General features: G+C 37.8%; 1 protein-coding gene and 1 pseudogene across 1 annotated transcript in view; one reads left to right on the plus strand and one right to left on the minus strand.

Annotated features, from left to right (window-relative positions):
* Positions 1-16355, plus strand: part of LOC116862616 (cytosolic carboxypeptidase 4-like) — a gene marked incomplete at its 3' end in the record, with an annotated part of 169141 nt that overhangs the window by 113186 nt on the left and 39600 nt on the right. The gene's annotated exons all lie outside the window — the stretch shown is intronic.
* Positions 8399-8528, minus strand: LOC116862618 (annotated as a pseudogene).

Here is a 16355-nt window from a genome sequence, read left to right on the forward strand (position 1 = left end):
GGAAAGAGATTGGGGGTAGGACACTGAGAGGTGTTTAGAGGACGCATGGAAGAAGCTGGACTGGCAGAGTGTGAGAGGTGAGGGAGAGTGAGAAACCTGGGGTGACTTGAAAAGCCCAAAGGACGATGGCATCAATTATAGAGCCCGGTGATCTCTCATCAGGGGGAGTCTTGTGGCCCCTTGAGAAACAGAAAAGAGTCCCTTGAGCCCACCTTCCTTACTTGAGGAAGTTTTAAAGCCTTCTGATATTTCCAAGATTTCATGAGGCTTAAGTTCTCATGATCTCCTGAGTCTATACACTTTCTTCTGTAATGCTGTGGGTTTCTACACAATATTTATGCACATGCGAAACTGTCCACTTCACTTGTTGCTACAGATCACTCAGAGAAACCTTCCTGAACATTGCAGACTCCATCCAAGGTCTTGTGGACAGATGGTGATCACCATGGGTACCAGGAAAGAAAGCTTTCCAAATTATTTCCTTTACAAGCCTGTGCTCAAAAACCCCCTTGGCCTTTGTGCCCTCCTGCATTTGGCCTCCTAGGAACACTTGACTCCCCTCTTCACTCCTTTGTTCACACTCTGTTGTTCTCTCCTCCTCTTCTCTCTTTCTCTGGAGCCACAAACCACTTCCCAAACCTCCCCACTCTCAGGCAGAGTGGTTGCTCCTTGTTCTCTGAACATTTGGTCTTCATTGGCATTCTGGCTCTTGTGACCTGGAGACAGAAGGAATCGGGGAAGCATCACCTTTTATTCTGTTTATTAAGGTTTTCCTTTAGGATGGAGTTCAGGTTCAGGGTTAGTACTTGTCTCCTGGACATCAAGTTTACTCTCTGGTTTTACTCCTTTTTGGAGATGCTTCTTAGAAGCGCTAGTTTTGTGGGTCATCCTGTCCTTTTCCTAAGGTTCATATTTAAAGAAAGGTGATTGTTGTGTATTATCTTCCCTTTTCAATGGCTGTTTCCATGTTGATTTGATAGGTTCTTTAGGATCCTGTCTCAGGTTTGGGCAGAGGACCTCAGTTTGTCCTGGTGGGCTGCCCTGGAGAGGATGAGACTGTGCGTCTAATCATCAGGCTAGGCAGTCACACAATTAAAAAATCCCAGTTCCATTGCTACAGGCTGCACCTTCATTCTGCTAGCTGCCTCAGAGGTCTATGCCATTGATCACAAAGTTAAATGCGTATGAATGACCTGGAAAAATCGATCACCACCATGGGACTGTCAGCCTACTCTTACATCCACACATTCATTGGCTATGAAACTCTTTCTTTAGCAAGCACTAGGGTTTTTGCCTGGCTTTTATGCCTAGGATAAATGGACCAGGACCCTTTTACTTGTGACAAAAACTCATGAAAACTAGCTTAGGTCAAAAAGAGAATCAGTGCTCATTTATCAGAAAAATCAAGGGGACAATGGGCTTCCTTTCCTTTCCTCATTCCTCCCTCTAAACCCATCCCCTCTCTCTTTCCTGGTTAGGCCCCCCAGATGATAGCAAAGATGATACCAGAAGTTTCAACCACTCACACCCTTTCAACACTCGTGGTTTCTAGATAGGGTTCCTCTTCCTTGACAAGTTTAGCAGCAGTCCTAGCGGAGGCTTCTTCTATCAGCACACGTTCGTTATCCGCACATCCAAGAACCATGGAGTGGATGTGAAGGAATGTGGCACTCTGATTGGCCAGATCTGGGTCATGTGTTCAGCCCTGGAACTGAATATGAAACGAGCCTCTCCTGAAGCATTGGGATTGAGCATGAAGAGGACTGACTCATCCAATACACGCTGGGTTTATGCTTCCTGTCCTGATGAACGGGAACAGTCCTGGTAGTGTGGGGTCCAGTCCTCACACCCTGCTCACCCTGCTTAGCACAAAATACGATGAAAATAATTAATCCAAATAGGTCAGTGCTTCAGGTAAACATAAAATTAAGTAATCTTTTAAAAGATGATACTGTGTATTGGATTTTCTAAAAACAAACATCTCGGCTACATAGAATTTAGAAGAAGAATACTTAAATTACCAGAGAAAGGTCAAAAATGCATCTTTGGGGGAAAAAAAGATTCACTAGATATTTTTCTATCTGACTTAGCTATACTAGTATTGGGGAGAAATTAAATTTAGGACAAAAACATGAGACAAGATAAAATAGTTCTAAGGACAAATAATACTGGGATTTTTAAATAAACTTTCTTTAGAAACTGATAAATAAAAAAAAAAGAAAAGAGGGGCGCCTGTGTGGCTCAGTGGGTTAAAGCCTCTGCCTTCGGCTCAGGTCATGATCTCAGGGTCCTGGGATCAAGCCCCGCATCAGGCTCTCTGCTCAAGCAGGGAGCCTGCCTCCTCCTCCTTCTCTCTCTCTGCCTGCCTCTCTGCCTGCTTGTGATCTCTGTCAAATAAATAAATAAATAAAAATCTTAAAAAAAAAAAAAAAGAAAAAGTAAGATAAAAATGTAAGTACTATAATCGAAGCTTGATCTTAAATAATTCTGCTCCCAACAGAGAATATGTCCATATTTATACCATGTATTAAGCATTCATAAAAATTTGTTAGATACTATATATGTCATAAAGGAGATTCAATACATATCGAAGAACTATTCCCATTTAGTCCAGGTTCCCTGATCACAATGGGGCTGAATTAGAAATCAAGCATTACCTCAAAGTTTATAAGAACACTTATTTTAACATTAATAGCCACCTCTACCACCATCAGATACCTAAGACAGAATTTAATCAATCCATAGATTTAAAGAAATAATGTTGAAAATTACAAACTAGGTAACAATATAAGAAAATAATACTTATCAAATTTATATTATAAGTGATAAATATTATAAAATGAATTTCTTCAAATCAAGGATCAAAAAGGAAAAAAAAATGGAGTAAATCCAAAGAAAGAAGGTGAATGGAATACACACACACACACACACACACACACACAGAATAAAAAAAGAATAAAATAGGAAAAGAGAGATGATCAGCAAACACAAAATAAGAGAGAAAATGGAGTAACAAACCTCTGACAATTACTATTACATGGAAAAAATATTCAAGCAAAATTATTAATCAGAACAAAGGGAGAAAAATATAACCCCCAAAGGAACAATGCACTAAGAAACTCTCAAAAACCATGAATATGTATATCCCTAGCAACATCACTTCATAACACAGAAGCAAAAATAATTACAAGCAGAAATCGACAAGATCATAATCATAGTGGGAGTTTTTTGTTTCTTTTCTTTTCTTTCTTTCTTTCTTTTTTTTTGGACAAATATCTCACAAAAGCTGGTAGATCAACGTGGCAAAAGTTACATTTGAGGATTTTTTGTTGTTGTTAATTTTAGGGTATTTTTCTGGGTGGTGATGGTGGTGGTATGTATGTGTGTTTACTTTTAATTAATGGAGAACTTAAACTAACATTTTCTTTTTTTTTAAGATAGTATTTATTTATCTGACACAGAGAGAGACACAGTGAGAGAGGGAACACAAGCAGGGGGAGTGGGAGAGGGGGAAGCAGCTCCCTGTGGAGCAGGGAGCCTGACTCGGGGCTGGATCCCAGCATCCTGTGATCATGATCCAAGCCAAAGGCAGACGCCTAACAACTGAGCCACCTAGGTGCCCCTTAAATTAACATTTTCTACAAAGACATTGTAAGTTAGTCATATACAGGCATAGAAAATTTGACCAAAAAAAGCAAAGAGAACATTCAAAATCAGAAGCAGAGAGATGGATAGATGGAGAGATATGAATGACTAACACCAGCTCAGTATATTTGTAATCTTGGAGAGGAAAGGATGGAAATTGGATATTGAATGGATACAAGGAGGCTTCAGCCCTTATCTTCAATATTTTCTGTTTAAAAATAAACCTGAAGCAAATATGTAAAAGCATCACCATTTGTCACATATTAGCATTAGTTTTAAGTGTATTCTTCACATTATTCTCTGCATTACAGTATGTGCAAATTATTTTATAAACAAAACAAACACAGGAATAATAATGGCCCCTGGTATACCTGTTATGAAATGGGAATTATTGAAATTTATTTTTCAAAGATCGATGCTCCCAAGTAAAAGACTATATATGTGTATATATACTTTTATGAACTACATATTTTATATATAAAAACTACATTGTGTATAAAAGATTATGTCTGTGTGTTAATACTTTTATTTAGAACCACCCTTCTTTCCATATGTACGAGGACAGTGAGGTACTGTGGTAGCAAACATGCAGTGTTGATGTCTGCCCTCAGGTGGTTATGGCACTACAGTAACTCTAGACAATCTCACGACCGGATCCCAATCAACAAGTTGGGCATGGGATCAGGATCCAGTGTTTTCGACCTTTCTCTGGTAATTTAAGTATTGTTCTTCTAAATTTTATGTAGCCCAGATGTTTGTTTGTTTTTAGAAAATCCAATGAATAGTAGCATCTTTTAAAAGATTACTTAATTTTATGTTTACTGGAAGCACTGATCTATTTGGATTTATTTCTTTCATCGTATTTTATGCTATTTACTTAACAATTTTTTTCTTTGCTTACTTTTTTTATGCCTACCATTTCTACCTCAGTTGGCTTACAGATTTCTAAAAATTCCATTGTTTCTCCCCTCTGCCAGATTGGAAGTTACTCATTTTTTAAATTATTTTTAAAAATTTTTCCTTAACTAAATAAATATTGAAGTATAATATACGTACAGAAAATTGCACACAACGAAAGTGAATTTAACACTAATTGAGCTTCCACGTAACTCACATACAAGAAATAAAACGTTGTTGGGGTTCCTGGGTGGCTCAGTCGATTAAGCTTTGGACTGTATTTTTTTTTTTTTAAAGATTTAATTTATTTATTTATTTGACAGAGAGAGAGAGAGAGAGAGGGATCACAAGTAGGCAGAGCAGCAGGCAGAGAGAAGGGAGATGCAAGCTCCCCACTGAGCAGACAGCCCGATGCGGGGCTCGATCCCAGGACCCTGCGATTGTGACCTGAGCTGAAGGCAAAGGCTCAACCCACTGAGCCACCCAAATGCCCCAAGCTTTGGACTCTTGATTTCAACTCAGGTCATGTTCTCAGGGTCCTCCAGGTGAAGCCCCTGGTGAGTTTGTGACCTCAGAGTGGAGTATGCTTGATATTCTCTCTCTCCCTCTGCCCTCCCCCGGCAATAAATAAATAAATAAATCTCTTAAAAAAAGCAATAAAACATTGTTAATATTTCAGGAGCACAAAGCATTAATGCACTTTAAAAATAAACCTTTAAAGTTAATTAAATTCCACTCTCAGAAACTTCCTGCTCCTCTGTTGAAACCTTCAGCCTCTAGGACATGTCCCATCCTTCTAGCCTGCAGCTGGCAGCATAGAAAAAAAGAATCACATACCATTTTCTTGCCCTATATACACCTTGAGGTGAACAGAGAGATTAAAATAAATTTTAACCGTGAGAGAAATCTTGTTCTTCCAGGCTGGTCAGTGGGGCAAGGAGATCAGTGCAGACTTCTGGGAGGTGATCACTGATGAGCCTGGGATTGACCCCACTGGAATCTGCCTGTAATGACCTGCAGCTGGACCACATCTCTGTGTGTCATGTCATGATGAAGCCACAGATACAGTCCTCTTGCTGCCTTGGTGGATCTAGAACCCAGCGTGATGGACTCTGTTCGTTCAGGTCCTTTTAGCCAGATAGGGAGACCAGACAACCTGGTTTTTGGTAAGTCTGGGGCAGGCCAAGGACTGCTCTGTAGAGCTGTCAAGGTGATTGACTTGGTCCTGAATGTGGTACAGAAGGAGGTACACGGCTCTGACTGCCTGCAGGGCTCCCAGTGGAGCCACTTGCTAGGCAAGGGGTCTGCCACACACTGTCAAGTAGGACCCGTCCCCTTCCTACTTTACCTCCTTCACATGTTGGATTCCTTCCTTCTCTCCTGGTCAGAGAAGGGGGCCAAGAGAGAGAAGAGAGACTGGCCTTGGTCCCAAAACCCCTGGAATGTCCCATCCCCACCTTTTCTTAACAAAACCCAGTCCTGCTGTATATATATGGAAAGCTGTGTACTGCCACCTAAATATTTGAGTCATTCCTTCAGAGAGGGAACAAGGAGATCCTTCGTCTTTTGGCAATATCTCATCCCTTCCTTTTGCTATTCCCTTCCTTTCCCCGCCCTTGATTTTGTCTCATCCTATACTTCAAATTTCTATTTTGTGTTGAGCTAGCTTTTTTTCCATATTGAAGTGATGACATTGCCCCAAGAGCCAAAACTACATGAGAATTGAAAAAGAAATAAAGTTAATTAAGTTCCATAAATTAGCTAAAGTTATGCAGTATCTCTGTACTTTCCCACCTGAGATGAGGACTTGAGCAAACCTAACTAGTCATTAAACACTGTTTCTCACCTTCTTTAATGTTGTTTTTACTTTAATTCCACTTACCTGAAGCAAAGAAAGTAAATTATTTTAAATTCTGCAGTTACATAAGTTTACCCACTTGCCTCTCACTTCCTCTCTGTGTGCTGTTTTTGCTTCTTCCTAAAGTACATCCTTTAGTAGTTCTTTCAGTACTGATTTATGGGAAGGAAACTCTAAGCTCATTTCATGTCTGAAAATATCTTATTTCATCTCACTTGAATGAATTTTCATCCTGACAATTAAGAATTGTCAAACTGGAAAGTCAACACTTCGAATTGTTTTTTCTCTGTTGTTTTCAGGTGTTTATCATTAATAATGTTAAATCTACATGCAAATTAATTGACATGTATTTGAAAGAAATTTGTCTTTTCTGTTTGACAGCTTTTAAGAACGTTTCTTTCAGTTTTCACTGTAGTGTGTCCTCCTGTTTTCAGTGTGGCATTTCACCCTTCTCCCATCTGTGCTTGATGACCCCATGTGTGGGTTCTGTATGGTTATGAGAATAAGTCTTCAGTATTCTGACATGGAAGGGAAAGAAAGTTTTCTTAGTCATATAACATGGGGGATGGGATCTGAGGGTCTGAATGCCTTTTATACAGACTTTCAACCAATACTGTGTTTGGAAGTTTTCTGTATTTCTTCATGTCAGAGACATCATTTGCACCATTTTCTGATCTCTTTCTCTTGTAAATTGGCTTGCTTCCTTTTGGTGTATAAATTTGAGGGATCTCTGATCTGCTAATTCACATAGCACTAGACCATCTGCTTTCAGTCTCTCAATATTTAGATATTTCTTGTCTGTTGTCATGACTTCTATTTTCTGTGTGTTTGGAGATTTATGAATATTATTAAAATCCTTTACAGTAATTTTGGAGGGGGGTTCCTGGAGATATAATGGATGAGTGCATATATTCAGTCTTCAGTATTTAAATAAAAATCCCTTCCATTAAGATTTTACAGACATTGGAAATTCTATTAACAGAAGATAGAGTCCTTCATTTCATAATTAGAAATATCCCAGGGAGACATAGCACATTAACTTATAATTATAAATGGCTGTTATGCTTCCCTCTTTATAATTGACCCCCGATTCAGAATTAATTGCTTCCATATCCCTGTTATATCTCTTTCACATATTTACAGTTTCTGGTTGGCAGGCCTCGATAACTAGAGTGTGAACTAGTTGAGATTATGTTCAAGGCACTTCTACACTTGACTATCTTCGGTCTTGATCATAGCGCTTGGTGCAGAGGATGCTTCGTAAATGCTTCTTCAATAAAATTGAATAATTTAGAATCAGAATGAGCACAGAAACTTCCAGCTATGACAAGAGTGTTTCTCACCCATTGGCGAGAAATTTCAACCAGATGTTCACTGTGTTCCCAGATTTTTCTCCCAGACTTGCCACATGATTTGATTGATCATTGGGTTTGGCAACTGGCATTATGAGGAGATAAAAACCTCAAGTAATGCTACATTAACAATATTACTTTATGTTTGTATAATTCTTTTATTGTCTTAAGATGTTTCTGTACTCGTATTTTTTTTAACCTCCTATATCCCTTCAATATCAGAGAATTACAGGGTGTATTTTATTTTGGTTTTGTGTATTCTTTCAAAGAATACAAGATACTGGTAGGGATAATTATCATCAATTTGGGAAAATAAAAGAGTATTTTGTCTTTAATGTGATTTTCTGTAAGACTAGGAGAAGCAAAGGGTAAAGAGACCTCTGTTTATTCTTTTTATATGTACAAATTAAGTTTCTATTTAGTACAAATGGCTAGACACAATTTTAACTACCCAGATATTCTTACCCACACAACAGCTGACTAACAACAAAAGTCGGCAAAAGGATTAATGACTACTTCTGCCTAGAGTAGAAAGAGTCGCCATTGTTAATTCTGAATATTGTCTGTTCTATCCTGAAAGAACCAGGAGGCCTGGGGATTGTGGCAGGAAAGAGGAGTGGTATGGGTTTGGCAAAGGTGAGAGTCTGTGACTGGACACTTGGAACCAAGTGAAATAGAAGCATGAAGCTCTGATTACACAAAGGGGTATTTTCAATTAGCAGTAATTGCACCTTGGATAAACCTCATTGGCTACGATACTGCCACTGTGCAAGGCTACAAAGGGATATTTCAAAATCCAGGGAAAGATCCCAGAGCAAGTCTGCCCGTAAGAGCTTTAAAGGGTGCTAATTCAGACTAAAAAGAAGGAATGCACATTGAATAGGTTTATTTATTGTGGAATAAACAAAGGATGCAACCTCCAACTTCCACTAATTGGTACTTAAACAGTTTAGTTCTCAACTAGGTTTATAGAATGAAGTGTGTGTGTGTTTTAAAGTAAGCTCTGTGGCCAACGTGGGGCTCGAACTCATGACCCCAAGATCAAGAGTTCCATGCTCTACCTACTGAGCCAGCCAGGCACCCCATGGAATGAGGTTTCGAGCTTCGGTTTAGCTCATACGTAGTTGTGCATTTTTTAAATGCATTAAAGGAAGCTAAAGTGGTAAATAAATCATTCTACCATCTTAAACTGTCCACAAGGTGTTCAGTGAAAGTAGTGACCTGGTTAGCAGCCAGGAGACCCAAGTTTCAAGTCTGCATCTGAAACATTGAATTGTTATGTAAATGGTGGGGAATACTCCTTTCCCTTCAGAAAGATCAAATTAATTAACATTGTATTATAGCATCAAGGATGTCCTCTGCTAATACCTAGCAGCTTTTCAGGTGTGACTCCCTTGGTTATCTAAAGAGCTTGTCAGTTTTCACTCTGAGCTATTTTTATGAGAGAAAGCCAAGTAACCGCAGCGTGGGAAGCCATTGCTGACTGGTCAGACACAATGGACAGCTAGTACTACTGTTTTCTTCTCTTGAAGAACAGACAAATATCCATCCTATAGGTAGGACTTCAGAGCTTTATGGTGCCAGCTGATGGAAGTGCCTTTCATGCCACATTTGTGGAAGGAGGTTTTGTCTCTGTCTCGGGGCTTGCTGATGTCCATTACCTTGCAGAGAATTTACTGACATCTTATGCTTGACCTCAAAATGAAAGCTGGAGATTCATGCTGTGGGCAAGAAAGTTGAGGACACGGGTGCGAGGTGGCTCAGTGGGTTAAGCCGTGCCTTTGGCTCAGGTCATGATCTCAGGGTCCTGGAATCGAGCCCCGTGCCAACCTCCCTGCTCCAGAGAAGTGTGCTTGTCCCTCTATTTCTGCCTCCTCCCCCATGCTCATGGTCTGTCTCTGTTTCTCTTTCTCTCTCTCCCTCAAATAAATAAATAAAATCTTAAAAAAAAAGTTGAGGGCAAGTCAAAACACCTGATAAAATTTAAGCAAGACCCTTAATAAACAAGTGATATCAAGATATACAAAATTAATGTAGTTCCTAACATTAGTATATTTAGTAGGTTAGATGTATGTTAATGTATCATTGCTGTGATTTGGTATATGTGAAAGATTTTGGAAAGCAAGCTGTGTAGCTTCAGAATTTCTAACATTATTTGTAAGGCTGTTCTACACTTCATTTCCAGATAGATGATTAATAAATAGGAAAGTTGAGGTTTAAAAAAAATTGAAGACAGGTTATTCCACATTTCAGTATGTAAAACTGATATATGTATATCATATATACATATATATACATATATATATCATATATCAGTATATATGCTGATAGAGTAAAACCTCAGTAGTTAGAGGGCTAATTGATGGAGTCTCTGTAATATGTAATGCGTTTTTTTTTCCACAAGTTTTAGGGATTCATTTAAAAATTGGGGTATAATTCACATACTATGCAGTTCAGCCATTTCAAGTGTGTAACTAAGTGGTTTTTAATATATTCACCAAGTGTGGGTGCCTCAGTCCATTGAGCATCTGACAACAGCTCAGGTCATCACTTCCAGGTCCTGGGATTGAGCCCTGTGTCAGGCTCTGGGCTCAGGAGGGAGCCTGCTTCTCCTTCTCCCTCTGCGTCTCCCCGTGCTTCCGCTTCCTCTGTCTCTCAAATAAAATAAATAAATAAATAAAATATTTTAAAAATATATATATTCACAAAGTGATAAAATCATCACCACTATCTTATTTCAGTACATTTTCATTACGGCAGTGGAAGTGCTATGCCTATTAGTAGCCATTCTCAATTCTCCCATCCTCACAGTCCCTGGAAATCACTAATGTATTTTGTCTTGATGAATTTGCCTGTTCTGGACATTTCATAAAAATAGTGTATATAATATATTGTTCTTTATATCTGGAATCTTTCACTTAGCGTGGTGTTTTCAAAGTTCATCCAAGTTGCATGTTTGACTTAATAATGATTTAATAATATTCATTGAATGGGCATACCACTTTTGTTTATTCATCAGTTGATAGTCATTTGGCTTGTTCCTACTTTTTTGGTTGCTATGAGTAATGCTGCCATGAACATCCATGTATAAGACTTTATGCGAACATATGTTTTTCACTTTTCTTGGGTCTCTAGGAGAGGCTCCTGGGTCATAGGGGTACTCTATCCTTGACATTTTAAGGGACTGCAAAACTACTCCAAAATAGCCGAACATTTTGTATTCCACTAGAATGTACAAGATTTTCAATTTATCCACATTCTTTATTATTTTCTGTTTTGTGTTAGCCATTCTAGTGGGTGTGAAGTGGTATCTTATTATGGTTTTGATTTGTGTTTACCTAACGATGTTGACCATATTTTCATGTGCTTATTGCTCATCTGTATGTCTTTTTTGGAGAAATGTCTATTCAAATAATTTGCCTAGTTTTTAATTGGGTTGTCTTATCAGGTATGTGATTTGTAAATATATTCTTCCATTCTGTGGGATGTCTTTCACTTTCTTAATGGTGTCCTTTGATGCCCAAGAGTTTTTAATTTTGATGGAATCCAATTATCTGCTTTTTTTTTCTTTTGTCACTTTTGCTCTTGGTGCCATATCTGAGAAACCATTGCTTAATCCAAGGTCACAAAGATGTGATTCTGTGTTTCTTTCTAGGAATTTAATAATTTTACTCTTAATATTTAGGCTGAGGATCCATTCAGACTTAATTATTATGTACGATTTGAGGTGAGGATCCAAATTCATTCCTTTACATGTGGATATTAAGTTTTCCTAGCACCATTTATTGAAAAGACTATTCATTCCTCCTTGAATTGTCTTGGCACCTTTGTAGTAAATCAACTGACCAAAAAATGTGATGGTTATTTCTGGATGCTCAGTTCCATATCCCTTGAGCTATATGTCTATCCTTATACCAGTTCCGTGCTATCTTAATAACTATCTTTGTAGTAGACTTTAAAATTTGGAAATAGGAATTCTTCAACTTTGTTCTTCTTTTTCAAGATTGTTTGTCTAGTCTGTGTCCCATGTATGGCCATAAGAATTTTAAGTTCAGGTCATCGAGTTCTGGGGTGGGGGGGAAGTTGCCTAAAGTTTTGATAGAGATTGTGTTGAATTTTGGGGTCAATGTGGGAAGAATTGCCATTTTAACTCTATTAAGTCTTCACATTTATATACAGGAGATATTCCCATTATTTAGGTGTCCTTTAATTTCAATAATTTTTTGTAGTTTTTAGTGTACAATTCTTGTATTTCCTAGATTAAATTGATTCCAAAGTATTTTATTCTTTTTGATGCTATTATAAGTTGAATTATTTTTATTTTTTTTTAAAGATTTTATTTATTTATTTGACAGGCAGAGATCACAAGTAGGCAGAGAGGCAGGCAGAGAGAGAGGTGGAAGCAGGCTCCCTGTTGAGCAGAGAGCCCGATGCGGGGCTCGATCCCAGGACCCTGGGATCATGACCTGAGCCAAAGACAGAGGCTTTAACCCACTGAACCACCCAGGTGCCCCATAAGTTGAATTATTTTTAAATTTTATTTTCAGGTTTATTGCTTAATATACAGAAATATAGTTCATGTTTGCACTTTGATCTTGTATCCTGTATTATTTCTGAATATATTTATCAGCTCTAGTTTTTTTTTTTATAGGTTCTTGAGAATTTTCTATATATAGCATTATTCATCTGCCAGTAAGGATAGATTATTTCTTACTTTCTACTCTGGATGCTTCTTATTTCATTTCATACCCGATTTTTCTGACTAACATACCCAGTATGATGTTGAGGACATGTGGTGAGAGAAGTCACTCTTGGTTCATTCTAGGTCTTAGGGAAAACTTTCAACCTTTCACCATTAAATCTAGTGACAACTATGGGTTTTTCATAGATATCCTTTTGTTAGGTTGAAGAATTTCTCTTCTATTCATAGTTTATTTTTTCATGTTTTCTACCATGAAAGTGTATTGCCCTTTGTAAAAGGGTTTCCTGGATGTACTGAGATGATAATGTGTGTTTTTGTCCTTTATTCTATTAATACAGTATATTACATTGATTGATTTTCAGCATGCATTGATTTTCACATTGAACAGACTTTCCAATTCTAGAACAAATCCCACTTGCTTGTGAACAACATGTATAATCATTTTCATACATTGTTGAATTTGGTTTGACAGTTATGTTGTGGAGGATATGAAGATCTACATTTCTAGAGAATATTGATCTTTGGTTTTCTTTTCTGTGATATCTTTGGTTTTGGTACCAATGTTAGTACTAGACTTACAGAATGAGTTGAAAAGTGTTTTTCTCCTTTTATATTTTGGAAGAGTTTGTGAAAAATCGATTTTAATTCTTAAAAGTTGAGTAGCATTTACCAATGAAGTCTTACGTTCCTGTGCTCTCTTTTGTGGAAACATTAAAAAAAAAACCCACATTTTTTACTATTAATTCAGTTTCTTTATTATAGTTATGTTCCAATTCCCTGTTTCTCTGTGAATCTAATGTAGTAGTTTGTGCCTTTTTTATATAATCTACTTCCTTTAGCTTTTCTTTTTTTAAAGATTTTTATTTATTTATTTGAGAGAGCGAGAGAGAGAGAGAGGACGAGTGAGCAGAGGTAGGCACAGAGGGAATCCCAAGGTGCCTTTGCGCTGAAGGCAGAGCACCACACAGGGCTTGATCTCACCACCCCAAGATCATGACCTGAGCCAAAATCATGAGCTGACACTTAACTGACTGAGCCACCCAGGGGCCCTGACTTCTTTAGATTTTCTAATTTGTTCTTGTACAATTGTTTGTGGTATTTTCTTTTCTTTTCTTTTTTTAAAAATATTTTATTTATTTATTTGACAGACAGAGATCGCAAGTAGGCAGAGGCAGGCAGAGAGAGAGAGAGGGGGAAGCAGGCTCCCCGCTGAGCAGAGAGCCCGATGCGGGGCTCGATCCCAGGACCCCGAGATCATGATGTGAGCTGAAGGCAGAGGCTTAACCCACTGAGCCACCCAGGTGGCCCTTCCCCCTAGTTTCTTAAGGTGGAAGCTGGGTTGTTGCTTTGAGGTCTTTTGTAATACAGGTACTTGTAACTATATATTTTCCTCTAAGCACTGCTTTTGCTGTGTCCCATACTTTTGATACATTGTGTTTTCTTTGCAATGCTCTCAAAAAGTTTCCTAATTTCCCTTGTGATTTCTGCTTTGGCCCATTGATTATTTAGTGATACACTGTTTATTTTCAACATATTTGTGAATTTCTTAAGGTTCTCTTTGTTATTGATTTCTGATTTCATTTGCTTTGGATCACAGAAATTACCTTGTGTGATTTTAAATCTTTTACATTTATTTAGACTTTTTTTTTTCTGGTGCAAAAAGTGTTTTTTCTATACAGCACAGGGACAGGATTGGGCACTGGGATTTTAAGGAGTGACTGATTATATCCTTTCAGTTAGTGGGGGTTAGGGATAATGTAAGTCTCTAAGGAATCTGAAAGTGAAGTTTTCAGGACCTTGAGGGTCTAGCCATTGTTCAGATATGGTTATTTTCTTGGAGTATACTCCGTGTGCACTAGAGAAGAATGTACATTTTTCTGTTTTTGGACTAAGTGTTCAGTAGTTGTGTTAGTCTAAATGGTTTACAGTGCTAGGCAAGTCTTATCTTTTCTTGTTTATCTTCTACATAGTTGTCCTTTAATTACCAAAAGTGAGGAATTGAAGTCTGCAACTATTATGCTTGAATTGTCTATTTCTCACTTTGTTTCTGTCAGTTTCGACTTCATATATTATGGCTGTCATTGCCGGTACATATGTTGATGGTTGTTATAACTCCTTAATGAACTGACTCTTTACTGTTTTATAATAACCTTTTTTGCCTCTTGCAAAACTTTTTGGCTTAAAGTCTATTTTCTCTGATACTAGTATAGCCCTCAATCTCTTATAATTGCTGTTTGTATGGTATATATTTTTCCATCCTTTTACTTTTAATCCGTTGTATCTTTGAATACAAAATATACTTGTTGACAGCTTACAGCTGTAACACTTATTTTTTAAAAATCCATTCTTGGGGCACGTGGGTGGCTCAGTCATTAAGAGTCTGCCTTCGGTTCACGTCATGATCCCAGGGTCCTGGGATTGAGCCCCCCATTGGGCTCTCTGCTAGGCAGGAAGCCTGCCTCTCCCTCTCCCACTCTTCCTGCTTGTGTTTCCTCTCTCGCTGTGTCTCTCTCTGTCAAATAAATAAAATCTTTAAAAAATTATTTAAAAAATCCATTCTGTACATCTCTATCTTTAGATTGAATGGTTTAATTAATTTATATTTAATGTAATTATTGATCAGGGAAGATTTATAGCTGCCATTTTGTTATTTGTTTCCTATATTTCTTTTTTGTTTTTTCATTTCAGCCTGAAAGTCTTCCTTTAGAATTTTTTGTAAGACCGAGCAGTTAGTAATGAACTTTCTATTTTTGTTTATCTGGAATCTTCTTAATTTCTCCTTCATTTTTAAAAACTATTTTTATTAACATATAATGTATTATTTGCACCAGGGGTAAAGATCTGTGATCATCAGGCTTCACCTTCATTTTTTTTTAAGATTTTATTTATTTATTTGATAGAGAGAGATCACAAGTAGATGGAGAGGCAGGTAGAGAGAGAGAGAGAGGGAAGCACGCTCCCCGCTGAGCAGAGAGCCTGACACGGGACTCGATCCCAGGACCCTGAGATCATGACCTGAGCCGAAGACAGCGGCTTAACCCACTGAGCCACCCAGGCACCCCTCTCCTTCATTTTTTTTAAAGGATTGTTTTCCTAGACATGATTCTCGGTTGGCAGTCTTATTCTTTCAATACTTCCAATATGTTATTTTATGACCTTCTGGCCTCCAATGTTTCTTTCTTTCTTTTTTTTTCTTCTTTTTTTTAAAATTTTTTATTATTATGTTCAATTAGTCAACATATAGTACATCATTAGGCCTCCAATGTTTCTAATGAGAAATTAGTTTTAATCTCACTGTCGATTTCTTGTATAAGATTAGTCACTTCTCTATTGAGATTTTCTTTTTTTTTTTAAGATTTTATTTATTTATTTGATGGATATAGAGAGAGAGCACAAACAGGGGGAGTGGCAGGCAGAGGGAGAGGGAGAAACAGGCTCCCCACCAAGCAGGGAGCTCAATGCAGGGCTCTGTCCAAGGACTCTGGGATCATGACCCGAGCCAAGGGCAGATGCTTAACTGGCTGAGCTACCCAGGCCTCCATCTATTGGTTTTTTCTTTCTTTCTTTCTTCTTCTTCTTTTTTTTTTTTTTGGTCTTTTAACATTTTGATTATGATGTGTCTAACTGCACCCTGAGTTATCTGTCCTGGGGTTTGATGACTTTCTTAGACCTGTAGATTAATGCTTCCATCAAATACAGGTAGTTTTTGGTCATTATTTCTTCAACTATTCTTTGTTTCTTTGTCGCTCTCTTTCATCTCTTTCTGTGACTCCTGTTAGGTGCATGTTGGTATACTTGGTGATGTCCTTAACGGTATCTGAGACTGTTAATGTTTTTTTGTTTTTTTGTTTTTTTTCCTTTCTGTTCCTGAGACTGGATAATCCCAACTGAATTATCTTCA

Source organism: Lontra canadensis, unplaced genomic scaffold, assembly GCF_010015895.1.
Source record: "Lontra canadensis isolate GAN:19392208 unplaced genomic scaffold, GSC_riverotter_1.0 scaffold277, whole genome shotgun sequence".
Lineage (NCBI taxonomy): Eukaryota > Metazoa > Chordata > Mammalia > Carnivora > Mustelidae > Lontra > Lontra canadensis.